The 22300-nt window shown below is 44.0% G+C and overlaps 1 protein-coding gene and 1 non-coding gene across 2 annotated transcripts in view; both read left to right on the top strand.

Moving 5' to 3' along the window:
* Nucleotides 1-22300, top strand: part of SLAIN1 (SLAIN motif family member 1) — a 110960-nt gene that overhangs the window by 31350 nt on the left and 57310 nt on the right. The window lies entirely within an intron of this gene.
* LOC119924719 lies at nucleotides 2147-2284 on the top strand. The gene has a single exon (XR_005449415.1). It is a non-coding gene; the product is annotated as a small nucleolar RNA SNORA7 (small nucleolar RNA).

Consider the following 22300-nt stretch of genomic DNA (forward strand, 5'->3'; position numbering starts at 1 on the left):
TTACCTCCTTCCCTTCCCCACAGCACCTGTATATATGTATATATGTTTGTACATATTTATTACTCTATTTATTTATTTTACTTGTACATATCTATTCTATTTATTTCATTTTGTTAGTATGTTTGGTTTTGCTCTCTGTCTCCCCCTTCTAGACTGTGAGCCCACTGTTAGGTAGGGACTGTCTCTATATGTTGCCAACTTGTACTTCCCAAGCTCTTAGTACAGTGCTCTGCACACAGTAAGCTCTCAATAAATACGATTGATGAAGTGCTTAGTGCAGTGCTCTGCATAGAGCGCTCAATAAATACGATTGATTAAGGTAGGTCAAGGAGAGTCCTTCTAGCTAAACTTGGCCAGTCATTGACACCCAAAGTCCCAACCTCCATCGAACCGTGTCGTTTTCGGCTCGATGCTGATGGCTGGATTTCAGTTCTTGGAAAAACTGGTGTTCAGAATTGGTTGGCAGACTCCATTCAGCTGACATGTACCGTGGGATGCTTTGGAAAAAAAAATGGTCAGATTTCAGATCCATCCTGGAAGACATCCCACAAATGTGGTTTCAAGAAGTTCATGGCCAGGGCCTCTTCCGATTGTTTTGACCTCCTCTCCAACCAGCTGACCATTTCAACTCTGTACCTGAGCCTATTCATTTATTCAGTCAGTCATATTTATTTATCACTGACTGGGTGCCGAACACTGTTTTGAGCGCTTGGGAAAGCACGATGCAACGGTAAACAGTAACATTCCCTGCCCACAATAAGCTCACAGTCTCGAGTCGGGGAGACAGGCATCAATACAAATAAATAAAATTGCAGATATGTAAATTAGTGCTTTAGGGCTGGGTGGAGGGGAAGAGCCTCAGCTTTGTAAATAGTTTGATTCTTCGAAGTTTTGATGATGGAATTCATCCACAATGGGGTTTGAGGCTACTGTTTACCTTGGGAGGTGTATCAAAGCTTTTGGATCAGCTAAGGACTGTTCTGAGTGTGTCAGCATGGCAAACACCAAACTCTCCAGAGCCCAGGACCAGGCCTTTCCATCTGGGCCTCTTGCAGATCAATCAGTCAGTCATATTTATTGAGCGCTTACTAGGTACAGAGCACAGTACTGAGCGCTTGGAATAGTACGATAAAGCAGAATTAGCATTCCCGTTCCCTGCCCATGATGAGCTTGAAGTCTAGAGATGAGCTTGCAGTGTAGCGATATCTAGGGTTTCATTTGAGGTGGTGTGTCGTTCTCTTTGCTGGAAATCTCTCTGCAGCTGCTGGAGCCCAGACTAGTAGGTGTAGGGGTGGACATTTCATTCATTAAATTCATTCAATCATATTTATTGAGCACATACTGTGTGCAGAGCACTATGCTAAGCATTTGAGAGACGACAATACAACAATAAATAGGCACATTCCCTCCTCACAACAAACTTACAGTCTAGTTACTTTGGCCAGAGGGCCAGCTCCAAAACTGAGGTGTATTTAGAGAAGCAGCATGGCACAGTGGCAGTCAGAAGGACCTGGGTTCCAATCCGGGCTCCACCACGTGTCTGCTGTGGGACCTTGGGCATGTCACTCAACTTCTCTGGGCCTCAGTTACCTCATCTGGAAAATGGAGATTAAGTGTGAGCCCCATGTGGCACAGGGACTGTGTCCAACCTGATTAAATTGTATCTACCCCAGCACTTAATAATAATAATAATAATAATAATAATAATAATAATAATGGCATTTGTTAAGAGCTTACTATGTGCAAAGCACTGTTCTAAGTGCTGGGGAGGATACAAGGTGATCAGCTTGTCCCCATGTGGGGCTCACACATTGCTTGGCACATAGTAAGCGTGTAACAAGTACCATAATTTTTATCATTAGGGCTAGGCACAGATTTCCCCTGCTTTCTGGTGAGATCAGTAGGGTAGAAGAGAGACTAAAAAAGAAATTCCTAAGATGTTGTCCAGCCTGTAGTCCTGCACTGCACATAAGTACTCACCCTTACTCCCAACCCCACACACTTACGTACATATCTTGGTTTCTTGGTACTTGGTACTTGGTTTCTTCCCCTACCAATACTTTATTTTAAATCCATGTCTCCAGCTAGACTGTAAACTCCTTAAAAGAAAGGATTACGTTTATTTACTCTTTTGTACTCTCCCAAGCCCCTCTCAGAATCGCAGCTGGAGAGTGTCCAGTACTCAACCAGTCTCGGATACGGGAGGGAGAGTCAAGCAGAGGCCTACCCATTCCATTCCTAGCTTGGCCAGTGGCTAGCGAGTGGAAGACAATCTTCTACAAGTCAAAACTCACCTGTGCTGGGCAGCAGCGGAATGGGAGAGAGTTGAGAGCAGAGACTCAAGTTTGCTACGCGGAAAAAGGCAGTGGTAAACCATTTCCAAATTTTTACGAAGGGAATTCTCTGGATCCACTACCGGAACGATTGCAGATGGACACGGGGCGTTCTGGGAGAGATGTGTCCATGGAGTCGCTATGGGTCAGAGATGACTCGACGGCCTAAGACAAGGCAAGACTCTCCCAAGCACTTAGTGCCGTGTTTTGCACACAACCCTCAATCAGTGGTATTGATTGAGTGTTTTCTATATGGAGAACAGTGTACAATACTGTACACAATAGAGTACTTGTACTTTCAATACAACAGAGTATTGAGTGAGAGGACTGCTAACCCACAGCCTTGGATCGCCTTCCCAGTCAGCACGAGTCACAGAGCACTGCCTGCAAAAATCCAGATATCGAGCCGAACTTGTCCACCTCAATTTCATTTTTTCCTGTTCTAACTCCGCCCTCTCCTCTGCCCTGCAACATTATTTCTCCATCCTTATTGATACCCGTGCTCATTGTCTTTACCAGTTTTTCCGGATGTTGCACTCCCTCCTCAAAACCCAGTCACACCATCTCTTACCCCTAATGACATGACCACGTACTTTTTGAGAAAATTGAAACCGTCAGGCATGCTCTCCTTGAAATCTCCCTGTTGCTCTCCAGATCCTCCCTCCTCCTACTCTTTCTTCAACTCTCCCATCTCTCCCAACTGTATCTCAAGAGGACATCTCCCACCTACTCTACCTCCTTCCCCTCCCCACAGCACCTGTATATATGTATATATGTCTGTACATATTTATTACTCTTATTTGTACATATTTATTCTATTTATTTTATTTTGTTAATGTGTTTTGTTTTGTTCTCTGTCTCCCCCTTCTAGACTGTGAGCCCACTGTTGGGTAGGGACCATCTCTATATGTTGCCAACTTGTACTTTCCAAGCGCTTAGTACAGTGCTCTGCACACAGTAAGCGCTCAATAAATACGATTGAATGAATGAATGAATGAACCCCCTCCACCTCACATACAAGCCCATCCCTTTATAACTTTTCAAAATGCTCACCCCCTCCCTTATTCCTTCCCTGACCACCATCTTTAACTGTTCACTTTCCTGTGGCATCTTCCCCAATACTTTCAAACATGCCCACGTCTCTCCTTTTCTTAAAGAACCCCCCCACCCAACCCTCCAGCTCCTTCCAGTTATCGCCCCATCTCCCTCCTACCATTCCTTTCCAAACTCCTTGAGCGAGTTGTTACACCTGCTGTCTCTACTTCCTCCCCTCCACTTCTCTTCTTCACCCCCTCCAATCTGGCTCTCACCCCCTCCACTCCACTGAAACTGCCCTCTCAAAGGTCACCAAGAAAGCTCCTTCTTACCAAATCCATTGGGCTCTCCATCCTAATCCTCCCTGACCTCTCAGCTGCCTTTGACTCTGTGGACCACCCCCTTCTCCTGGAAACACGATTCAACCTTGGCTTCACTGACACTGTCCTCTCCTGGTTCTCCTCCTGTCTCTCTGGCTGCTCATTCTCATTCTTCTTCATGAGCTCCTGCTCTGCCTCCCACCCTCTAGCTATGGGGGTCCCACAAGGCTCAGTCCTAGGTCCCCTCCCATTCTCCATCTATACCCACTCCCTTGGAGAACTAATTTGCTCTCATGGCTTCAACTATCATCTCTATGTAGGTGATTCCCTAGTCTGCATCTCGAACCCTGATCTCTCTCTCCTTCTCTGTAGCCTCCTATATCCTCCTGCTCTCAAGACATCTCTACTTGGCTGTCCTACTGACACCTCAAACTTGACATGATGAAAACAGAACTCCTTATCTTTCCACCCAAATCCTGTCCTCCCTCTGACTGTCCCATCACTGTAGACGGCACCACCAACCTCCCGTCCTCACTTGTCCCTGTCTCAAAGCATTATCCTCATCTCACCTCTTTCATTCAAGCCACATATTCAGCCTGTCACTAAATCCTGTCAGTTCAACCTTCACATCATTAACATCCACCCTTTCTCTCCATCCAAACTGCTCCCATGTTAATCCAAGCACTTATCTTGTCCTGCCTTGATTACTGTATCAGCCTCCTTTCTGACCACCCTACATCTGTTCTCTCTCCACTTCAGTCCAGAATTCACTCTGCTGCCTGGATCATTTTTCTACAAAACTATTGAGTCCATGTTTCTCCCCTCCTAATAATAATAATGATAATGATGACATTTATTAAGCACTTACTATGTGCAAAGTGGTGTTCTAAGTGCTGGGGAGGTTACAAGGCGATCAGGTTGTCCCACGTGGGGCTCACAGTTTTAATCCCCATTTTACAGATGAGGTAACTGAGGCACAGAGAAGTTAAGTGACCTCACAGAGAAGTTAAGTGATTTGCCCAAAGTCACACAGCTGACAGTTGGCAGAGTTGGGATTTGAACCCATGACCTCTGACTCCAAAGCCTGTGCTCTTTCCACTGAGCCACACTGCTTCTCTCAAGGACCTCCAGTGGTTGCCCATCCACTTTCGCTTCAAAGGGAAACTCCTTACATTTGTTTTAAAGCACTCAATCACCTTGCCCTCTCCTACCTCACCTCTCCACTTCTGCATCAAATGGAAACTCCTTATATTTGTTTTAAAGCACTCAATCACCTTGCCCTCTCCTACCTCACCTCTCCACTTCTGCATCAAATGGAAACTCCTTACATTTGTTTTAAAGCACTCAATCACCTTGCCCTCTCCTACCTCACCTCTGATTTCCTACTATAACCTACATATTTTTCTGTTCTAATGCCAACTTATTCATCGTACCTCCATCTCATCTATCTGCCGCCCACTCATCACTGCCGCCTCTCCCTTCATATCCGACGTTCGATCCCTCTCCCCACCTTCAAGGCCTTATTAAAAGCCCCTCTCCTCCAAGAGGCCTTCCCCAGCTAATCCCTCATTTCCTCTTCTCCCACTCCCTTCTGTGTCGCCCTTGCACTTGGATTTGTACCTTTTATTCACCCCTTCCCCAGCCGTACAGCACTTATGTACTGTATGCTCATCGTGGGCAGGGAACATGCCCACCAACTCTGTTATATTGTTATATTGTACTCTCCCAAGCACTTAATATACTGTTCTGCACACATTAAGTGCTCAGTAAATGATTGATACTCATAATTTATATTAATGTCTGTCTCCCCTTCTAGACCAAAAGCTCTCTGTGGGCAGGGAACGTGTCTACCAACTCTGTTGTACGCTTGCAAGCACTTAGTATTGTTTCTGCACAAAGGAAACAATAAATATGATTGATCAATACAATTTCATAACACCTTTGATTAATTGACACATCTCTTCTTGCCTCCAGGAGAGCATTATTTGGCTGTTCCTGCCAGGTCTTCAAAACTCAGCACGACTGAAATAGATCTCCCCAATTTTCCCATCTCAATCCAAAACGTTGCCATCTTCCGTGTACTACCAGCTCACAATCCTCAGCCCCTTGACTCTGGCTGTCTTTCTTTTCTCTCATTCAATCTACTATATCCTGTTGATCCTTACTACATGACGTCTCCAATATCTGCCCCTTCCTTTTCACCCCAACTCCTACTCTGAAACAAATTTGGGCACAGTGTCTCTAATCTTGTCTGCTGTGTGACCTTGGGCAAGTTACTTCACTTCTCTGTGCCTCAGTTACCTCATCTGTAAAATGGGGATTGAGACTGTGAGTTGTATCCACCCCAGTGCTGGATAGAGCACAAGCTTGGGAGGCAGAAGAACGTGGGCTCTAATCCTGGCTCTGCCACTTGTCTGCTGTGTGACCTTGGGCCAGTCACTTAACTTCTCCATGCCTCAGTTACCTCATCTGCAAAATGGGGATTAAGACTGTGAGCCCCTTGTGGGACAACCTGATACCTTGTATCTACCCCAGTGCTTAGTGCTTGGCACGTGGTAAGCACTTAACAAATACCTTAATAGTGGTAAGCACTTAACAAATACCATAATATTAACCATAATAATTCACTCCTCTGGGCCTCAGTTACCTCATCTGTAAATTGGGGATTATGACTGTGGGCCCTGTGTGGGACGGGACTATGTCCAACCCAATTATCTTGTATCTACCCCAGCACTTTGTACGGTCCCTGACACATAATAAGGGCTTAAAAAATAGCACACATCATACAGGGCTCTGTGCCCACTCCCTGAACCTACCATATCCAGTTATTCCGGGACATTTTGGTCTTGCCCCTAATTATCTGCATGCACATTACATTTATGTAGTTTCAGAGCCATGTTTCAAGGACAAAAGGCCACAAAAGGCTACGTGTCATTCAGCAGAAGCTGATTCATCTGGGTGATTGTGGGGAAATCTGGAAAAGGTCGTTCGAACCGTCACATATTCTGAACTCCAACAAGTCAGTTAACCAGCGAGAAAGGAGGAAAGTTGAATCAAAGCCAGGAGTTTACCTTTCACTAGTATTTCAGAAGAGCAAACTTCCTCTGCATAAGGTTGAAGTGAGTGTGATTACATGTGATTCAGACGCTCCAAACTCAGTTGCTCCTGAATACCTGTCATCTACCACTTGGGATTCATTCCCAGAAATTCGTGAACCCAGAGCTCTGAGAGTTAGGAACTGCAGAAATTCTTTAACTTTAAAAAAAAAATGGTATTTGTAAAATGCTTACTCTGTCTGTGTCAACCACTGGGGTAGATTAAAGTTTATCTGATCGGACACAGTCCTTATCCCACATGTGGCTCACTTTCTAAGCAGGAGGAAGAACAGGTATTGAAATCCCATGTTACAGATGAGGAAACTGAGCACAGAGAATTTGTCACACAATCAATCAATCAATCATATTTATTGAGCGCTTACTGTGTGCAGAGCACTGTACTAAGCGCTTGGGAAGTACAAGTCGGCAACACATAGAGACAGTCCCTACCCAACAGCGGGCTCACAAGTCACACAGCAGCAATTGGTAGAGATAGGATTAGAACCCAGGTCCAAGGTCACACAGCAGCAATTGGTAGAGACAGAATTAGAACCCAGGTCCTCTGACTCCCAAGCTTGTGCTGTTTCCTCTAATCCATACTGCTTTCAACCCTTCTACTCTGTTTCTTCTCCCACTCCATTCCATTAGGTCTCCAGTGGAGACCTCCTCTTTTTAACAGTCACCCTCTCCCAACAATGAATTAGAATTTAGACTGGCTTCAAGACGGGGCAGGTGTGAACAAAATGAAGTCTGTAGGGCAAGGATGGGATAAATGATTGAAGAGGGAAAATTATTTCCACACGCAGTGGATATTGAGAACCAGGGTGTCCTAATGGATAGAGCAGGGGACTAGAAGTCAGAGGACTTGGGTTGTGATCCCGGCTCTGCCACTTATCTGCTGTGTGACCTTGGGCAAGTTGCTTCATTTCTCTGTGCCTCAGTTCCCTCATCTGCAAAATGGGGGTTCAATACCTGTCCTTCCTCCTACTTAGACTGTTGACCCCACATGGGACCTGATTACCTTGTATCTATCTCAGTGCTTAGTACAGTGCTTGGCATATAGTAAGTGCATAACAAATACCATTATTATTATTATCATGATGATGACGAAATATAATAATAATGACATTTGTCATTAATAATAATAATAATGATATTTGGAGGGAAAGATTTGGATTCATTCATTCATTCAATCAATCATATTTATTGAGCTCTTACTGTGTGCAGAGCACTGTACTAAGCGCTTGGGAAGTACAAGTTGGTAACATATAGAGACGGTCCCCACCCAATAGCGGGCTCACAGTGGATTCTTGTGGTCTGTGAAATAGGAATCCTGGGGAGGATTAAAAAATGTATTAATCAAAATAATTGTAGTGTTAAGGGCTTACTATGTGCCAAGCACTGTACTAAGCATTAGGATGGATACGAGCAAATCGGGTTGGACACAGACCCTCTTCCACGTGGAGCTCACAGTCTCAATCCCCATTTTACAGATGACGTAAGTGACACACAGAAAAGTGAAGTGACTTGCCCAAGGTCACCCAGCAGACATGTGGTGGAGCCGGGATTAGAATCCATGACCTTCTGACTCGCCATCCCGTGGTCCATCCACTACACCATTTCAAGTGGGCTGCATAATAGAGAACATAAAGAATTAGGCTTTTATTAGGGCACTGTTCTTAGCTGTCAACAATGAAGGCAGAACTTGGGCAGGGTCAAAGGAAGGTAATAAACCTGATTTATAAGTCTGGGGGAAGGGGAGAATTAAATTCCATGGCAAATGCCCTGTCTACCTTTCCCATCCCGAAGAAGACTGGTGCGTTACAATTATTGTAATTGTGGTATTATAATAATTGTGGTATTTGTTAAGCAGTTACTATGTACTAGCTTCTGCGGTAGATACGAGATAGGTTGGACGCAGGCCCTTCTCCTAGACGGGGCTCAAATCTATGGAGGAGGGAGAACATGTATTGAATCTCTATTTTATAGTAATAAAACAGGCCCAGAGAGGCTAAAGTGACTCACCCAAGGTCACAAAATAGGAGGGAGTAGAGCCGGGATTAGAAGCCAGGTCATCTGACTCCCAGTTCTGCACTCTTTCAACTAGACCAACCTGCTTTTCTATCCCTCCTTTTGGCCATCTTGCACTCCCAGCGCTTAGTACAGTGCCGGGCATGTGGTAAGCGCTGAACAAATGTAATTATTGTAATTATCATTACAGGTGATTTACCTCTTTCCTTACCTGTGAATTGGAAAAAGTATTGTCGGCTCCCTCGTTTCCCATGGGTAATAAAGGAAGCATGAAGTCCTTTGAGATTCTTCAAAATAGAAGCCATTCATTCATTCCATCATATTTATTGAGCACTTACTGTGTGCAGAGCACTGTACTAAGCGCTTGGGAAGTGCAAGAGACGGTCCCTACCCAACAGCGGGTTCACAGTCTAGAAGGGGTCATTCGTTCATTCATTCATTCAAAATAGCCTCATCATCATTACGATAACGTGTGTTCCAGGGTTTGTGTGTGAAGTGATAATCACAGTCTCCTAGGCATGAGGTTTTACCCATTTGTCAAAATCTAGCTATATTTCCCAGAATTTAAGGGCCAAAGTCATAGTCTAGATAAAATTGTGGTAAAAACATGTTTTGTGAAGACCCAAAATACGATGATACAAAAATGATTTTTCTGCCAGGAAATGGATTATACTTTTAAGGGAAAATCTAATTTCAAGTCGTCATATTTGGTAGAGCTATCAAAAATTTTTCATTGTCAAAAGGCAAGAATTTGGTTTTCTAGACTGTCGGTTGTGGACAGGGAACGTGTCTGTCAATTGTACTCTCCCGAAGCGCTTAGTACAGTGCTGTGCAAATAGTAAATGCTCAGTAAATGCTGATTGATTGATTCTTGGCAACCTAAAGAGAATGAATGGAGAGATACTGCAAACAGATTATTTCTAGCTGGTTGATCAGTCTATTGGGAGCAGGTGAAGTAATTTTATCCTCTAGTCTAAATTAGGTAATTTTGTTGAATTTTGTTTCCTCATCCTTTCAACGTAAACTCGTGTTATTCAAGCACTGTGCCCCGTGAGAGAGGTCTGGGATGTTTTTGTTATAAGTGCTCTGTAATGTTTATTTATAGTGGTTCTTCATCTTTGAAGACCATTCTTTTGCTAGTGAAATGAACTCCTTGTGGCAGGGATGATGTCTACCGATTCTGTTGCAGCTTCCTCTCCCAAGCACTTAGCACAATATTTTACACACAGATAAGTGCTCAAATACCACTGATACATTGAAATCATATTTATGTGGCAGGAGTAGCAGAAAAGACCATTGTAGAATTGATCGATTCATTGTAAATTAAAGATTGTTTCTGTTTTTTTATGGCTTTTATTAAGCGCTTACTATGTGTCAAGCACTGTTTTGAGCTTTGGGGTAGATACAAGTTTATCAGTCTGGATAACAGTCCCTTTCCCATATGGGGCTCATAGTCTAAGTAGGCAACTGACATGGTTTCATCCCCGAGTCGAAAAGCTCCCATCCTGGTATCTAGGCAGCCCCATTTAGAGATACCCCACTCACCCTGAAATGGGGTCAGACTAAGAATTGGGTCTCAAATAATAATAATAATTATGGTATTTGTTAAGCGCTTACTGTGTGCCAGGCACTGTACTAAGGGCTGGGGTGGATACAAGCAAATCAGGTTGGGCACAGTCTCTGTCCTACGTGGGCTCACAGTCTCCATCCCCATTTTATAGATAAGTTAACTGAGACCCAGGGAAGTGAAGTGACTTGTCCAAGGTCACACAGCAGACAAGTGGCGGAGCTGGGATTAGAACCCATGACCATCTGACTTCCAATCTAATTATCTTGTCTCTACCGTACCTGACACATGGTAAGCACTTAACAAATACCATAATTGTTATTATTACTAGTATTATTAAAACCATCTCCACATCATGGTGTATTACTGGCCATGGAGAACAGAAGGCACTCCCCACAGGACGATATCTGTGGCTCATCGCCCTGGTTAGGTTTGGAATTGATAACACGGACTTAAGCGGCGTTAGACTACCCAAAACGAAAGAGAAAGAATAGCCTTGCAGAAGCACGGCAGCGCTTTGGCTACACAGTGCAGCTGAAGAAAGTGTAAATTGTGTTCCACCCTGAACCTTGGAAACCCAGCCTAAAACCAAAGGTTTTCATCAACAATCCATCAACAATTGTGTTCGAGCTAGTGATCCATCTGTATGTGTATGCTTCTCCTCTTCTCCCCCCTCCCCTCTTCTCTCTCCTTTCCTTGCAACTTTCCCCCATCTTTCTAAACCTTGAGGAAAGACCTCTAGACTGGAAGCTCATTGTGGGCAGGGAATGTGCCTATTGTTATACTGTATTCTCCCAAGCACTTAATACATTGCTTGGCACACAGTAAGCGCTCAGTTAATACAATTGAATGAATGAATGAACCTCAAGACCTTCAATTCTACAAATTTTGTATTTTCTATTGATACTTTGTTTCTTGGGGTTCTCTGAACCCCCATTTTCTGTGTGACAAGGTAATTCCAGTCTCAGTTTATCTTATCAAAATGGAATCCCAGACTGAGCCCCCTTTTTCCTCTCCTCCTCCCCATCCCCCGGCCCTACCTCCTTCCCCTCCCCACAGCACCTGTATATATATTTGTACAGATTTATTACTCTATTTATTTTACTTGTACATATTTACTGTTCTATTTATTTTGTTAATGATGTGCTTCTAGCTTTATTTCTATTTATTCTGACGACTTGACACCTGTCCACGTGTTTTGTTTTGATGTCTGTCTCCCCCCTCTAGACTGTGAGCCCGTTGTTGGGTAGGGACCGTCTCTATATGTTGCCGACTTTTACTTCCCAAGCGCTTAGTACAGTGCTCTGCACACAGTAAGCGCTCAATAAATACGATTGAATGAATGAATGAATTGGTAATTGCTGCTTCCCTTAAGTGACATTAAAGGTTGAAACACTGATGCTTGTTGTGATTATTGCCAACTTATGTTGCCAATTTGTACTTCCCAAGCGCTTAGTACAGTGCTCTGCACACAGTAAGCGCTCAGTAAATACAATTGAATTGAATGAATTGGACGTCCACAAATGAGGAAGTTGAAGTAAATAGAGCAAATATTCCTAAGTAGAGCTTATATATTTATTTATGGCATTTGTTAAGTGCTTGCTTTGTGCCAGGTACTGTAATAATAATAATAATAATAATAATAATAATAATAATAATGGCATTTGTTAAGCACTTACTATGTGCAAAGCACTGTTCTAAGCACTGGGGGGATACAAGGTAATCAGGTTGTCCCATGTGGGACTCACAGTCTTAATCCCCATTTTACAGACGAGGTCACTGAGGCTCAGAGAAGTTAAGTGACTTGCCCAAGTTCACCCAGTAGACATGTGGGATTAGAACCCATGACCTCTGACTCCTAAGCCTGGGCTCTTTCCACTGAGCCATGCTGCTTCTCTAGTAGTAAGCACTAGGCCAGATTCAAGAGCATGAGACACATTGTAGTATAATGGATAGAGCACTGACCCGGGATTCGGAAGGTCATGGGTTCTAATCCCGGCTCTGCCCCTTGTCTGCTTTGTGACCTTAGGCAAGTCATTTGATTTCTCTGTGCCTCAGTAAAATGGGGATTGAGACTGTGAGCCCCATGTGGGACAGAACTCTGTCCAACCCCATTTTTAGCCCACTGTTGGGTAGGGACTGTCTCTATGTGTTGCCAATTTGTACTTCCCAAGCGCTTAGTACAGTGCTCTGCACATAGTAAGCGCTCAATAAATACGATTGATTGATTGATTGATTGATTGATTTGCTTGTATTCACCCCAGCTCTTAGAACAGTGTCTGGCACATAGTAAGTGCTTAACAAATATCATAATTATACAAGCTAATCTATCAATCATATTCATTTATTCATTCATCCAGTCGTATTTATTGAGCGCTTACTGTGTGCAGAGCACTGTACTAAGCGCTTGGGAAGTACAAGTCGGCAACATATGGAGACGGTCCCTACCCAACAACGGGCTCACAATCTAGAAAAGGGAGACAGACAACAAAATAAAACATGTAGACAGGTTGAGCGCTTACTGTGTGCAGAGCACTGTACTAAGCGCTTGGGAGACTAAATATAACAGAGTTGGTGGACATGTTCCCTGCCCACAAGGGACACAACCTGGACAAAGTCCATGTCCCATATGAGGTTCACAGTCATAACCCTCATTTTACAGGGGAGATAGCTGAGACACAGAGAAATTAAGTGACTTTCTTGGGAAAGTCACACAGCAGACAAGTCGAGAAGCTGCGATCGAAATCCAGGTTCTTCTAACTCTTTTTGCCCAACAGAAGTTCTAACACTAGCTGAAAAATAACACTTCTTTCTAACCGTGCTTAGAAAGCACATGAATGGCAAATGAAAATGCCTTCCTCTTTTTAAGTGTGTGATTTTTCTTCACTTTTAAAAATAAAGAGACAAATTCCTATAGGATTTTTTGGAACATGAACTTGGCTAACTTTAAGGAAAGAGAAGGAGAGCTTCTCTTCCCCTATCTCCCTCTCTCCCCCAACTAAAACAGGTTGGCTTTTTCCACCTTCCTGTAGAGTAATTTCCCCCTCCCTTTTTTGAGCCCCAGTCCTGAAAGAATAATGCAGAGCATTCTTAATTGCCAAAGATGCTAATCGTGTTCGCAGCGTGAGTTCTTGCTGCCATATCCACAATAACTGAAGCTTTGTACTTGGCAGGCATGTCCACAGTAGCTATTGTGCCGAGGAATGAATGCCATTTGCTTGGGATATATTGTTGACTGCGTCTCTGGGGGAGAGCAGAGAGGCCGCTCAATTTGCCTGGTAAATAATGTCGCTGTTTATGCAGAACATCTTGTGGTAAGCAAAGTAATAGTCACCTAGGGCGATTAATAGAATTCCTCCATTCTCGAGAGTGTTTTCCAAAGGTAAAGATCAAATAGTACCCATTTTAAATGAGAAGCCTGCAAGGGTATTTTTGTAAGGTATTTAAAAGTGAATTGAGCAGGGTGGGGACAAAATGGTGTGGTTTGTCAGTAGTTCTGGCAAAAACTAAGCTGGGTTAATGCCTTGGCACCCTAGTTATGACTTCTGGCTTTAGCTTGGATGAGTTGCCAGACAGGTTAAATTATGGGGTAGCGAGGTAAAATCGAAACGAGGCTGCGATCGATTTAATTTTTCCTCACGAAACCCGTCTGCTATGGCACTCTTACGAAGCAATACTGTCCTGTTTCTTGGAACCCCGAATACACCACATTGGAAAAATAAATGCGTCTAACAAGCCTTCTGTTTGGTCCAGTATCGATGACCTCTTGGTCCTGCTTGCTGTCAGTCTCCCGAATGATCCATGACCCTCATTAAATTGGTTTTCTGTCTCCTTGTCTATCCTTACATCAGTGGACCTTATGCTCCCCAGTTAACAATGGCTGATATCGAGCTACGGTTGTGTGTAGGATTTGCCGGAAATTGGCTGGTTCATCACCTTGGCCCTCCTCAGAGTATGTATATGTGTGGATATGTAGTGTGTATAGAGTTGTCTTCTATACTGGAAGAAGATGCCACTGAAGTTGAAAATCACATGTATGGGGTGTGTGTCTGTGTGTGTGACTGAAAAGAACAATGTGGGACCATTGTGTACGTGAGGAGACTATCTCTTGTTGGGTTGTGATGTTTGCAGCGCCTGTCTCTTTTACTTCCTTGCATCAAGATCCTTGCAAAGCTTCTGCTCAAATAATAGCAATAATCGAGGTATTTAAGTGCTAGCTATGTGCCAACCACTGTACTGAGCGCTAGGGTAGACACAAACCGTCAAGTGCGATACGGTCCCTGTCTCACACGGGTCTCACAGTCTAAGGAAGAGCCTATCTTGATTGTAGTACTATCATCATCATCAATCGTATTTATTGAGCGCTTACTGTGTGCAGAGCACTGTACTAAGCGCTTGGGAAGTACAAGTTGGCAACATATAGAGACAGTCCCCACCCAATAGTGGGCTCACAGTCTAAAAGGGGGAGACAGAGAACAAAACCAAACATACTAACAAAATAAAATAAATAAAATTGATATGTACAAGTAAAATAAATAAATAAATAGAGTAATAAATATGTACAAACATATATACATATATACAGGTGCTGTGGGGAAGGGAAGGAGGTAAGATGGGGGATGGAGAGGGGGACGAGAGGGAGAGGAAGGGAGGAAGGAAGTACTGTTGCAAGTCTGTTTGTGGCATTCAGATGGGTTGTAGTTCTATTTGACAGTTTCCTTAAAACATTTCCTCTGCCCTCTTTACTTTAGCATTTCCCAATTTCAGCTCTCCCCAGAACAGATGTTTGGGTTCCCAGCTGCCACTCATTGTCCTCCCACGTACCACCCAGCGAAGCTGTGTTGAGATGAGCAGAAGATCAGTGCTAGGAGACTGACTTCATCCTAGAATTGCATTGCCTCTGATCCCGTCTCACCATCTGGTGCTGAATACAGCCTATAAAGGACACCGAAGGAGTCTGATGTGGCATTTGTGGGGAGTCCTAGACCTTCCCATCACAGAGAAGGGTGAACGCACTATGGCTCTGTAGGCCTATTAGTTTGGTCTGGAGCCTGGCAGCATCACACTCCGAAACTCTTCTTATAATAATGATGGTATTTGTTAAGCACCTACGATGTGTCAAGTACCATTCTAAGCACTGGAGTAGATAAAAGGCAATCAGGTCGGACACAGTCCCACGGGGAGCTCACGACCCAAGTTGGAGGTAGAGGGATTTCGTCCCCATTTTCCAGATGAGGTCACTGAGGCCCAGAGAAATTAATAATAATAATAATAATGGTATTTGTTAAGCGCTTACTATATGCCGAGCACTGTTCTAAGCACTGGGGGAGATGCAAGGTTCTCAGGTTGTCCCACATGGGGCTCACGGTCTTAATCCCCATTTTACAGATGAGGTAACTGAGGCACAGAGAAGTCAGGCGACATGCCCAAAGTCACACAGCTGATCAGTGGCGGAGCCGGGACTAGAACCCACGACCTCTGACTCCCAAGCCCGTGATCTTTCCACTAATAATAATAATAATAATAATAATGGCATTTATCAAGCGCTTACTATATGCAAAGCACTGGTCTAAGCGCTGGGGAGATTACAAGGTGTTCAGGTTGTCCCACGCGGGGCTCACAGTCTTAATCCCCATTATACAGATGAGGTACTGAGGCACAGAGAAGTGAAGTGACTTGCCCAAAGTCACACAGCTGACAATTGGCGGAGCCAGGGTTTGAACCCACGACCTCTGACTCCCAAGCCCGGGCTCTTTCCACTAAGCCACGCAGCTTTTCTTAAGCTAAGTGACTTGATGCCTAACAGATTAGTTTTTTCATATATTATAAATTATTTATTCATATTAATGTCTGTCTCATGACCTCTGACTCCCAAGCCTGTGCTCTTTCCACTAAGCCACGCAGCTTCTCTTAAGCCAAGTGACTTGATGCCTAACAGATTAGTTTTTAAATCATATATTATAAATTATTTATTCATATTAATGTCTGTCTCCCCCACTAGACTGTAAACTCATTATGGTCAGGGGACATTTCTGCTAATTCTGTTGTACTGTACTCTCCCAAGCCCTTAGTACAGTGCTCTGCACACAGTAAATGCTCAGTAAATACCATTGATTGATTGATTTTTGTGTCTACCCCAGAACTTAGCACTGTATTCAGATCATTGTTAGCAATTAATATATACAATAGTCAACTCAAATGGGAGAATGAAATAAGCATCCAAACTCTGGGTAATAAATGTGAGTAATAACACATCATTAAGGACCCTCTTAATGTACATCCAATTCAAAATAATAATAATAATGGCCTTTATTAAGCGCTTACTATCTGCAAAGCACTGTTCTAAGCGCTGGGGTAGATACAAAGTAATCAAGTTGTCCCACAGAGGGATCACAAGTTTAATCCCCATTTTACAGATGAGGTAACTGAGGCACAGAGAAGTTAAGTAACTTGCCCAGAGTCACACAGCTGACAAGTGGCGGAGCTGGGATTAGAACCCATGACCTCTGACTCCAAAGCCCAGGCTCTTTCCACTGAGCCACGCTGAAAAGTGATTGAGAACCAATCTGGTGTAGTGAAATAAGCATGGGCTTGAGAGCCAGAGGTCCTGGGTTTTAATTCTGGCTCTGTCACTAATAATAATGATAATAATTATGGTATTTTTAGGCATTTACTATGTGCCAAGCACTGTTCTAAGCACTGGGGTAGATACAAGGTAATCAGGTTGTCCCACGTGGGGCTCACATTCTTAATCCCTGTTTTACAGTTGAGGGAACTGAGGCACAGAGAAGTTAAGTGACTTGCCCAAGGTTACCCAGCAGACAAGTGGCGGAGCCGGGATTAGAACCCACATTCATTCATTCATTCAATCGTATTTATTGAGCGCTTACTGTGTGCAGAGCACTGTACTAAGCGCTTGGGAAGTACAAATCGGCAACATATAGAGACGGTCCCTACCCAACAATGGGCTCACAGTCCATAAAGGGGAGCATGTCCTCTGACTCCCAAATCCATACTCTTTCCACTAACCACACTGCTTCTCTTAAAGTGTATGCTGTATGACCTCAGGCAAGTCACTTAACTTCCCTGGGCCCCAAGTTTCCTCAGCTATAAAATCGGGATTAAATATCTGCTGTCCTTCTTAAATTAGATCCTGAACTCCATCTATCCGAGTTTGACATATAATAAGTGCTTAACACAAATAATTCATTTGTCTTTTAAGACAACCCCAGATTCTGGACAGCAGACAGAGATATCTCTTGCTTCGGTGTGGCTTCAGTTTTCTTCCTTTGGCCTGATCCATGAAAGAGAGGCTACTTGGGAAAATGCAGCATGGCTCAGTGGAAAGAGCACGGGCTTTGGAGTCAGAGGTTTTGGGTTCAAATCGGCCTGATCCATGAAAGAGAGGCTACTTGGGAAAATGCAGCGTGGCTCAGTGGAAAGAGCACGGGCTTTGGAGGCAGAGGTTTTGGGCTCAAATCGGCCTGATCCATGAAAGAGAGGCTATTTGGGAAAATGCAGCGTGGCTGAGTGGAAAGAGCACGGGCTTTGGAGTCAGAGCTCATGGTTTCAAATCCTGGCTCTGGGTGACTTTGGGCAAGTCACTTAACTTCTCTGTTCCTCAGTTACCTCATCTGTAAAATGGGGATTAAAACTGTGAACCCCCAGTGAGACAACCTGATCACCTTGTAACCTCCCCAGCGCTTAGAACAGTGCTTTGCACATAGTAAGCACTTAAAAAATACCATCATCATCATTATTATTATTATTATGAGTCCATTCCCCACGGATAACAAGGAATGAACAGAGTGTCCGGTGTATAATTGACTATTTTCTTTCCCACTGCTTCACTGTCTGCAACTGGGACTTCTCTACCAAACCCCTGATTGCCTATACTTTGGGTAGCAGCAGTCAGGGCCTCAACTCAACTATTTTGGAGAAACTGGTCCAGGCGAAAAGAAGTTCGAAAACAGGTCGAGCCATTTCTCTCTCTAGTATTTTTTTCAGTCTCTGCTTCCTTCCTCTGGTCTACCCCAGATATCAGGGCTCTTGGGGTAGCGTGGTCCTGGGCCCCCAGTTTTCCAGCTCATGTCGAATAGGGTTCCTTCAAGTACGACTAAGAATCTTTTTTTATGGTTTTTGTGAAACATTTACTATGTACCAGGCACTGCACTAAGCACTAAGCACTGTCATGAGCACTAAGCTGCTGAGAAGCAGTGTGGCTCACTGGAAAGAGCCCGGGCTTTGGAGTCAGAGGTCATGGGTTCAAATCCCGGCTCTGCCAACTGTCAGCTGTGTGACTTCGGGCAAGTTACTTAACTCCTCTGTGCCTCAGTGACCTCATCTGTAAAATGGGGATTAAGACTGTGAGCCCCCCGTGGGACAACCTGATAGCCTTGTAACCTCCCCAGCTCTTAGAGCAGCGCTTTGCACATAGTAAGCACTTAATAGTGCCATCATCATCACTTGGTTAGGTACCAGCTAATCGGGTTGGACACAGCCCATGTCCCACATAGGGCTCTGTCTTAATCCCCATTTTACAGATGAGGTAACTGAGGCACAGAGAAGTTAAGTGTCTTGCCCAAGATCACACAGTGGGTGAGTGGCGAAGCTGAGATTAGAACCCATGACCTCTGACACGCATAATCATGCACTTTCCACTAGGCCACACTTCTGTGGATTGCTGAATTTGTGTAGCAGGTTTTAGAGCACTGTGGCTGTTGGGTCAGCTGCTTTTGAAAATTCATTGAGTGTGGTTTAGGGGTCTTGCTGTTGCTTTCCCTGCTTTTCATGTGTATATCAAGGTGTCCCTAATTTGCACCAATGTTCTTCAGTAGCTGGTTCAGAACTCTGGATTTTTCCAACCAGAAAAATGGTCTTTTTGATTTTTCCTTTAGTCTCTGTAATTGATGGTTTTCTCGAAAGTGACGATTATGGTGGCATCTTGGAAGCCTTGTGGCATCTCCTCCAAGAGGCCCCTGACTTGCTCCCTTTGCTCTTCCCCCCTCCCAGCCCCACAGAACTTATGTATATATGTCATTTTATTTATTTATATTGACGTCTGTCTCCCCCGCTCTAGACGGTGAGCTTGTTGTGGACAGGGAATGTCACTGTTTATTGTTATATTATACTTTCCCAAGCACTTAGTACATTGCTGATCTGCACACAGCAAGCGCTTAATAAATCCGACTGAATGAGTGGATGAATGAATGGCTGCAATGGAAAAACTTTCACAGACTGAGGACTCGGTGACCTCCAGGCTTGTAGATTTCTGCCATCAGAAATGCACGCGCGTTTCAGTTCTCCAAAGCTGTGACTGCAAAACTCGTTTCCTCAAAAGTTGGGGCAAAATTCATGTCTCCTCTCTCTGGCTTTTTTGATGGTATCTGTTAAGCACATACTATATACCAGGCACTGTACTAAGCTCTAGGGTAGATACAAGGTAATCAAGTCAGTCCCTGTCATTCATTCATTCAGTCATATTTATTGAGCGCTTACTGTGTGCAGAGCACTATACAAAGTGCTTGGGAAGTACAAGTTGGCAACATATAGAGACGGTCCCTCCCTACCCAACAACGGGCTCACAGTCTAGAAGGGGGAGACAGACAACGACACAGAACATGTGGACGGGTGTCAAGTCATTGGAATAAATAGAAATTAAGCTAGCTGCACATCATTAACAAAATAAATAGAATAGTAGAATAGTATTATAGTAGAATGTGTAGAATGGTAGAATGACCCACATGGGACTCACAGTTTTAATCTGCATTTTATAGATGAGGGAACCGAGGCAAAAAGACATAAAGTCACTTGCCTAAGGTCACATAGCAGACATGTGGCAGAACCGGGTTTAGAACCCAGTTCCTCTGATTTCAAGGCCCATGCACTTTCCACCAGGCCATGCTGCTTTTTTGCTTTGAAGAACTTCTTCCTCTGTGGTGGAAGACAGGTTCAGGAGTTCATTGCTGTGAGCCCCCGACTTGTATACAATTCCCTCTTGGTCTTTGATGAGGGTTTTAATCCACCCTCATCAGAGGTGCTGTGATAGTACCCCCAGAGTCACAGAACTTCTCCGGCGATGACTAAAACATCCCGGGTTTTAGTTCATCCTTCAATCTCATCAACTGCATTGACCAGACTCCCATCACAGGCTTTATTATGATCCAGAGGACCGGTGAGGTATTGGCCAATCACTCAATCATATTTATTCAGCGTTTACTGTGTGCAGAGCACTGTATTTATTTATTCTGTTAGTATTGACACCTGTCTACTTATTTTGTTTGGTTGTCTGTCTCCCCCTTCTAGCCTGTGAGTCTGTTGTTGAGTAGGGACTGTCTGTATATGTTGCTGATTTTTACTTCCCATTTACTTGTACTTCCCAAGCGCTTAGTACAGTGCTCTGCACACAGTAAGAGCTCAATAAATGATTGATTGATTAGTACAGTGCTCTGCACACAATAAGTGCTCAATAAATACAATTGAATGAATGAATGAATACTGAGTGCTTGGGAGAGTACAACAGAATTGGCATACCCATTCCCTGCCCACAAGGAGCTTGCAGTCGAATGGGTGGTAGTAGAGATGAATAAATTAGAGATGTGGGCCTAATTGCTGCGGACTGAGGGTGGAGTGAATAAAAAGTAGAAATCCAAATGCAAAGGTGACGTGGAAGGGAGCGGGAGAAGAGGAAATGGGGATGCATTTCCTGTCTTATTGCAAATAGCTTAGTGCAATGCTCTGCACACAGTAAGCGCCCAATAAATACGATTGAATGAATGAATGAAATAGCATTTTAACTTGTCATTTGCTGCAAGGCAAACCAGATCATGTCAGATCACGTCTCTGCTCTGTAACAGTGATCCTCCTAACCGGAGTTTCTTTTTCCAGTAGGGCAGCCCTGATGTTATCACTGAGCTCCCTGCTGATTTCTTTTCATTTCCAAGGAGTTTGATGTTTCTTCTAGATGGTTTGGACGCTGCTTTTCAATGCTTTGGTTGTGGTATGTGTATACACATATCTATATATAGCTAGAGATATCTACTTTTATGCAAACTGTACCGTTTTCTGTCCTCTTCCTTTACTATAATTATTGAGGAGCAGCACAGCGTAGAGGAAAGCGTTCAGGACTAGGAGTTAGGACAGTCAATTTCTAATCCGAGCTCTGCCTCCGGCCACCTGAGTGCCCTTGGGCTAATCACTTCTCTGTGCCTCGGTTTCCCCACCTGTAAATTGGGAATGAATAACTGTCCTGCCTCCTTCTCAAGACTGTGAGCCCCACGTGGGACAGGGACTGTGCCCGATATGTTATTGTATTGTTTCTGCCTCAGATCTTAGCACAGCAGTTGGCATATATGAGCCCGCTGTTGGGTAGGAACCGTCTCTATATGGTGCCTACTCGTACTTCCCAAGTGATTAGTACAGTGATGATGATGGCATTTATTAAGCACTTACTATGTGCAAAGCACTGTTCTAAGCGCTAGGGAGGTTACAAGGTGATCAGGTTGTCCCACAGGGGGCTCACAGTCTTCATCCCTGTTTTACAGTTGAGGGAACTGAGGCCCAGAGAAGTTAAGTGACTTGCCCAAAGTCACACAGCTAATTGGCAGTGCTGGGATTTGAACCCATGACCTGTGACTCCAAAGCCCGTGCTCTTTCCACTGCGCCATGCTGCTTCTCAAGACCGTGAGCCCCATGTGGGACAGGAACTGTGCCTGATATGTGATTGTGTTGTTTCTGCCTCATATCTTAGTACAGGGGTTGGTATATATGAGCCCGTTGTTGGGTAGGGACCATCTCTATATGTTGCCGACTTGTACTTCCCAATCGCTTAGTACAATGCTCTGCACACAGTAAGCGCTCCATAAATGTGATTGAATGAATGAATATAGGGCTTAACAAATGCCACAGTCCTTTAGCTCG

Source organism: Tachyglossus aculeatus, chromosome 2 (assembly GCF_015852505.1).
Source record: "Tachyglossus aculeatus isolate mTacAcu1 chromosome 2, mTacAcu1.pri, whole genome shotgun sequence".
In the NCBI taxonomy this organism is placed as follows: Eukaryota; Metazoa; Chordata; class Mammalia; order Monotremata; family Tachyglossidae; genus Tachyglossus; species Tachyglossus aculeatus.